General features: G+C 37.5%; 1 non-coding gene across 1 annotated transcript; it reads left to right on the forward strand.

The window, feature by feature from the left end:
* Positions 1 to 6,408: 6,408 nt before the first annotated feature.
* LOC120884675 (small nucleolar RNA U13) lies at positions 6,409 to 6,509 on the forward strand. Its single transcript, XR_005727097.2, has one exon. It is a non-coding gene; the product is annotated as a small nucleolar RNA U13 (small nucleolar RNA).
* The last annotated feature ends 216 nt before the right edge of the window (positions 6,510 to 6,725 follow it).

The raw sequence follows: 6,725 nt of genomic DNA on the forward strand, positions 1-6,725 counted from the left end.
GTTATGTGAAAATCTTTGATCTCATGGTTATTACTTCTTAGATCAATTTCTTTAAGAAACATCCTAATGATAATAATATTTTTAATGCTCATGAGACAAATGTTACTTTCAAAAATTATTGAGAAGAAATGTACTTTTAATATTTTACCTTACTCTCCCAAGTTCTAAGATTTAATTTTTTCAAAACATTTGCCAATATACTTATTTAAATTTCTCTCTTGTTTTTATTTGCTTTATTTATTTATTTGCTAAGGATGCCATACATTAAAGAGAAAACCCATAAAAGATTCAGATGAGGTTGAGGAACTCAGGCTTTGTGAGGAATGGTGGATGATATGGGGATATTAACCTGAGGAGATCCATAGGACCAGCAAGATAAAGGCATGAACAGACTCCTCCAGAAACTATAGTGACATCATTAGGAGAGGAGCTAGACATCTGCTCCAGGGCACCTGAGGCAAAGAAAATGAGTGCATGAAACACTGGAGATGCACATTTCAACTCAAGCTGAGAAAGAACCTTTTTTTTATGAGGGAAGAGGAGTGTAGCAGGATAGCAACAATGTCAACCACTAGAACCTGACCTCAGACAAGGGAGAAAAAGCTGGAACACACCAGGCAGACACACTGCAGAGGAGTTCCTGAAAGAGCCTTCACACTGAGCAGTCTTAAATCAAATGATCTTTAAAAGTTCTCTGATTTTTTTTTTTCTCTCATGCCCCTTCCTTCTCATGAATTTTTCTATTTGCTCCCGTACTTCTCTGGGAATCATGACTTACCATATTACTGTGTTTCTGAGGCAAGGGATAAAAAGAAAAGCCACTTGTTTATGAGAACACAGTGAGCAGTAAACACACATTAACTAATCACAGATGACAGAAGTGCTTCAGAGATGAAAGAGATTCCTGAAGAGTCCTGGTTGGCTCCTTCATCATGTAAAAGGGGCTCATCCACGTACACAGCATTATTATTACCCTGTAATGAGTGACTAGCCAGTGCCCATCCCAACTGGAGAGCCTAAACAAACAGACACAATAGTAATTTTGAAGTTTTCATTTGTTGTAGCTATCTGTCCACCAAAACACTTGAAGGCAATTTACACAAAAGTGATAAACATGCTGTGAAGGAAGGTAGACATCTCAAGAAGGAAGAAGGGTGGAAAGAAAGTAAGGAGTCTAGAGCAATGTCTTCCCCCTGAAGGGCTGAAAATCAGTTAGGGTATTCTATGCCATGCTAGAAGGAGTATTTAATTCTGTAACCAATAAGGAGCCCACCAAGGTCTTCACACTTGACAGATACACAATCTTTTTTTGTGGTGAGTTATCTCTGAGGATGTAATGTGTGGAGTGCAATGAGGTAGGAAACAACTAATGACAAAAAGCAGAGCTGACAGGTTTTGAAGTAGTTGAGACAGACAATAATATTAACTAGTGGCACTTGTGACAATCGCCAGAATGCTTTGAAACTGCAAGCTGGGATCATTTCATAATAGTTTATGTACTACCCTGGAGTCCCAAATCTCCCCTTAATACCTTTCCCACCTTGGTCCATGCTCTTCTCATTTAAAGTTATGTAAAATAAATTGCATCTACCAGACATACCCTTGGGGGATAAAATATATGAATCTGAAGGAAATATTTTAATAAACCACTCGATACAGAGAGTAATATCCCAAAGATTGTAAAAGTAGAAATTTACCAAAGTTCTTCTGTTCATTCATTCCATAAAATGTTGACTGATTTCTGGGTGTCAGATATTGGGGGTACAAAGATGAATAAGAAATATAAAATTCCCAATTCACATTCTTAATTTATATTAACATAAATTAATAGAGCCTTATGGAAAACATTATGGAGCTTCCTACAAAATTAAAATAGGACTACCATATGATCCAACAACCCCACTACGAGGTATATATTCAAAGGAAATTAAATCAGTATGTCAAAGAGATACCTGCATCCCTATGTTCATTGCAGCACTATTCACAATAACCAAGAAAAGGAAACAATCTCCGTTAATGGAAGACTGAGTAAAGAAAATGTGATACAGTTATATGCAGAATGGTGTAGTATTCGGTTATAATAAAGAATGAAGTCTTGTTATTTGGACAACATGGATAGAATTACAGATTTTCATACTAAGTGTAATAAGTGTAATAAGCCAAATACAAAAAAGACAAGTTCTGCATTATCTCACTTACATATGGAAGCTTAAAAAGGTGAATTAATAGAAGTTGAGATTAGAAGGGTGGTTACCATGGACTAGGTATGGGATGGGGAGATGTTGATCCAAGGATACAAAATTGCAGTTAGATTGAAAGAGTAAGTTCAAGAGATCTATTCTGTGGTGACTATAGTTAATGGCAATGTATCATATTCTTGAAAATTTCTAAGAGTAGGTTTTAAGCGTCCTCACCACAAAAACAGAGATATGTGAAGTCATACATATGTTAATTAGTTTAATTTAGCCATTCTAAAATTGACACATATTTCTAAGCATCATGTAAGCATGATAAATTCATAAAATTTTTGTTTATCAACTGAAACAATAAATTAATTTTAGAAGAAATACAAAGTTCCCGTTGAGATGGAACATACCTTACAATTAATTTTAGGACTTTTTATTTTGCTGACCACCAAGATAAATGGAGAGGACAAGCATAAGAATACAGAGAAATTGTTTTAAACAATATTGGAAAAGAAAATAGAGGTGGTAGGTTGAGTATAGACAAAGGCTTTAATAGAAGGAATGTTGTGGCAGAAATGTGGGAACCTAGTAACCTAGATGGGGAAAATGAACTTGGAAAGGAAAGTACTCCAAATGGGATTTTTAAAAAAATGTAATTTCCTTAAAGGTATGTGATCTAAACTATCTTTTATGTCTTCTCCAAAAAATTCTTAAGTAAAACTCATTGATGATCAATGCTTTGGTACACAAGTGAAATAGAAGAGCTGTCGAATTCTGCAGCTAGGTTAGCAATGAGGAGAGCAAGATGCTCCATGCACAGATGCAAAGATGGCACTGTTGGTAGAGGATTTGGTGACAGCTTTCCTGGGGATTTCATGTCCATAATAGTGGTGATCTGCATCTTTTATTTGACACTTACATATGATCATTGTTTTAGTCCATTTCTCATTGCTGTAATGAAATACCCGAGGTAGACTACTTTGTAAAGCTCACAGTTTGGGGAGTTGAAAGTCAAAAAAGGAGGGCACTGACTCTAACGAAAGCTGCATGGCAAGTGATAGGAGCACATGTGGGAAGAAACATCACATAGTCAATCTGGAAGACAAAGAGGAATTCAGTGGGTGGGCTCACTCATAACAGGAGAGAGAGCTTAAGGATCACATGAGAACTAAATGAATCCTGTCGGAGGGCAGTTTTTCTAATGACTTAAAGACATGCACCCTTAGGTCACCACACTTGGGATCAAGCTTCCAACCCATGAATCTTTGTGGGACTCACACATATCACATCCAAAACATAGCAACCATGTAGTAGGTCTTCCTAGGATCTTTCTTCCCCCTCCACATATCCCTTTACTATCAATTTAATTTAATTCATTAAATCTGCATCTTTTAAGGAAATCTTGAGTTTTGTTTCTTAATGAAAAAATAAACATTTTATCAATTTTTTTTTGCTCTGTTTCTTTCCTTTTCCTCCCTCCCTAGTTTTATGTGTCAGGGTAAGTTTCCTTCATAGAAAACTGCCTTCCTGTCTTCCATACTGAAACTCCTAATTTCTTAAAATAAATGTATTGTGTGTATTCAAGGTACACATTACGGTGTTATAAAACACAGATAGATAGCAAAGTGATTGTTACAGTGAAGCAAATCAGCATATCCATTATCTCACAGTTACTCATGATTTTTTGTTTGCTTTGTGGCAAAAGCAGCTAAAATTTAGCATTTAGAAAAAAAATCCCAAGCACAGCATGATTTTACTACCTGTAGTATTCAAGTTGTACATTACCTGTCTAAACTTAGTCATCCTACAAAATCTACCTTGTATCCTTGGACCTACCCCTCTCCATTTCCTCCACCACTCCCAACCCCTGGCGGCAAACATTTTATTCTCTATGTTACAGTTTGGATCTTAAATGTCCCCCAGGGTCCATGTATTAAAGTCTTCAGTCATCAGCTTGTGGAATTATCGGGAGGGCTAGAAACATTAAGAGGTAGGCCTGATAAAAGGAAATGATGTCATTGGGAGTGTGAACTTAAAGCAGCTCTTGGGTGGCCCCATCCTCTCTGTTTTGTTTCCTGGCCACCAGGAGGTGAACAGCCTTCTCCACCACAGCACTCCATTTGCCTCATCACAGGCCCAAAGCCACAGAGCCAAGTGACCACAGACTGAAAGAAAGCTCTGAAACAATGAGCCATAATAAATTTCTTCTCCTTTTAAGTTGTTTAGCTCAGGTGTTTTGTCACAGAGATGAAAATCTAACATACTCTGTATGTTATACTTTTCCTTTTTTAGATTCCACATATGCATGAGATCCTGCAAAAGTTTTTCCTTACTATGTCTCTGTTTTAGTCAGTTCTTTTTGCCACTATGGCTGAAAGACTTGATGAGAACAATTTTAGAGGAAGAAGTTTATTTGTGGGATCACAGATTCAGAGGTCTCATAGCCATTCCTCGGACTCAAGGTGAGGCTGAACACCATGGTGGAAGAGTATGGAAGAGGGAAGTGGCTCACATGATGATCATAAAGCAGAGAGGGTCCACTGGCCAGATACAAAACATATACCCCTCCATGCCTACCTCTTCCAGTCATACCCTACTTGCCTTCAGTTACCACTCAGTTAATCTCATCAGGGGACCAATTCACTAATTGAGTTGTCTCATATCCCAATCATTTCACCTCTCAATGTTCTTGCACTGTCTCACACATGAGCTTTTGGGGGATACCTCATATCTAACCCATTAACAGTCTTCTTTATTTCACTTAGCATAGTGTCTTCCAGTTTCATTCATATTGTGGTAAGCAGTAAAATCTTTTTTAAGTCCAAATAATATTCTATTGTATGTATTCCCCACAGTTTTCTGATCCATTTATCTGCCAGCAGATTATTTCTACACCTTGGCAATTGTGAATCATGTTTCAGTGAACATGGGAATGAATGTACATGTCTTTACAAGATGCTGATTTCATTTTCTTTGGATATGTACCCAGAGTAGGGATTTATGGGTCATAAATGGAAGCTTCATTTTTAATTTCCTTGGAAACCTTCATGTTTTCCATAGTGAGTACACCAATCTACATTCTCACCAATAATACCTAGGAAATGGCTTTACTGATCATCAGTCCCTAGGGGTGAGGGCACATGGGCTTCAGGTAGAGACAAAGCATCTGATTTTCTATTTCCCAACTCTTGATTCATGTATCCATTTTCACATTCATTCTATAACCTTATTCATGCACCATGCTGTTGAAAAGATGATATTCTCAACCTGGAAACAGTGCACTTGCATTTTCTTCCAACTTCAAGAAACTCTTCTTACCACCAGCCACAGCGCTAACATAATGGTGGCACATTAATGTGTCTGAAGTGGCATGGCAATGTTTCTTTCCATGAAATTGAGTGCATCTTTCCATGAAATTAAGTCAGACAATGTGACTTACCTGCTCAAAGCCTCCTTATACCTCCCATGGCACTTTACACCAACAGCCAACTACACCACAGATGATCTGGCCTTGGTACTTTTCAACCTCATTTCCCACCATACCACCATTGTTCACTCCAGCATAATCTTGTTACTTATAAATGGAGGCCATCTAGCTCTCACCACAGAGTCTTTGCCCTGCCCTCTGCCTGGCACTCTGTCCCACCATTTCATTCATACCTCAGCTCAAATGTCTTCTCATTAATTAGTGTTTTTTTTTAAAACCCATATATAAGACTATTCTCATCATCTCTATCCTCCTAAATGGTTTTTATTCTTCATGGCATTATGCAGTATGTTTCTGTAATTTGTATTTACTATTCTCTTGAAGACAGGGGTTTTTGACTATTTGCTCATTGCTGTATCCCTATCACATTGCAGGCAATCAAAACACATCCATCTTTGTTGAGAATAAATACATAAATCCTGGCAATTAGTGGTTAGGGGAGAAACTAAAAAATCATGAGACCAGGCAGATTCTATTCCAGCTAGGTGTGACTGGAACTGGAATCTAAGTCACCCAAGAGCTGCTGGACACACGTGTATGCACAATCTGTGGAAAATAGAGGGGGTTTTGCAGTTCACTCTTGGTTTTCTCTTTTAGTCTTTATACCTGAAGGTGGGGTAAAATTGTGTTCAGGCAATTATATGATCACTGGCTCCAAAGCTACAGCAGGAATTCAGCCAAAACAGAGTTATACAATCCAAAGTTATAACAGGATCTAGAAAAGTCCAAAGACAGATCCTTTTTGGTCATTAGCATGATGATTGGGTGTTCACACCATTGTGTGATATGTGCCTCCCTCTAAACTGTTATGATGTCAGCACATAACCCGTCTGAGTAAAAAGGAAAAAAAAAACCCCAAAACACAAACTGGGATCTTACAGTCCTTCCTTTTGCCAGTCTAAAATTACCCATATTCATAAAATGTCAACTATCTGCGCAGTATTTTAATCTTGTCTTTTTGTTCCCAATAGAGATAACCAGCTTGACATCTTCCTTCATGCATACCTTTAAATGCATTGATAAGTCATAAAAATTATCAAACTTTCATTTGC

The sequence above is a fragment of the Ictidomys tridecemlineatus genome, chromosome 3, assembly GCF_052094955.1.
Source record: "Ictidomys tridecemlineatus isolate mIctTri1 chromosome 3, mIctTri1.hap1, whole genome shotgun sequence".
In the NCBI taxonomy this organism is placed as follows: domain Eukaryota; kingdom Metazoa; phylum Chordata; class Mammalia; order Rodentia; family Sciuridae; genus Ictidomys; species Ictidomys tridecemlineatus.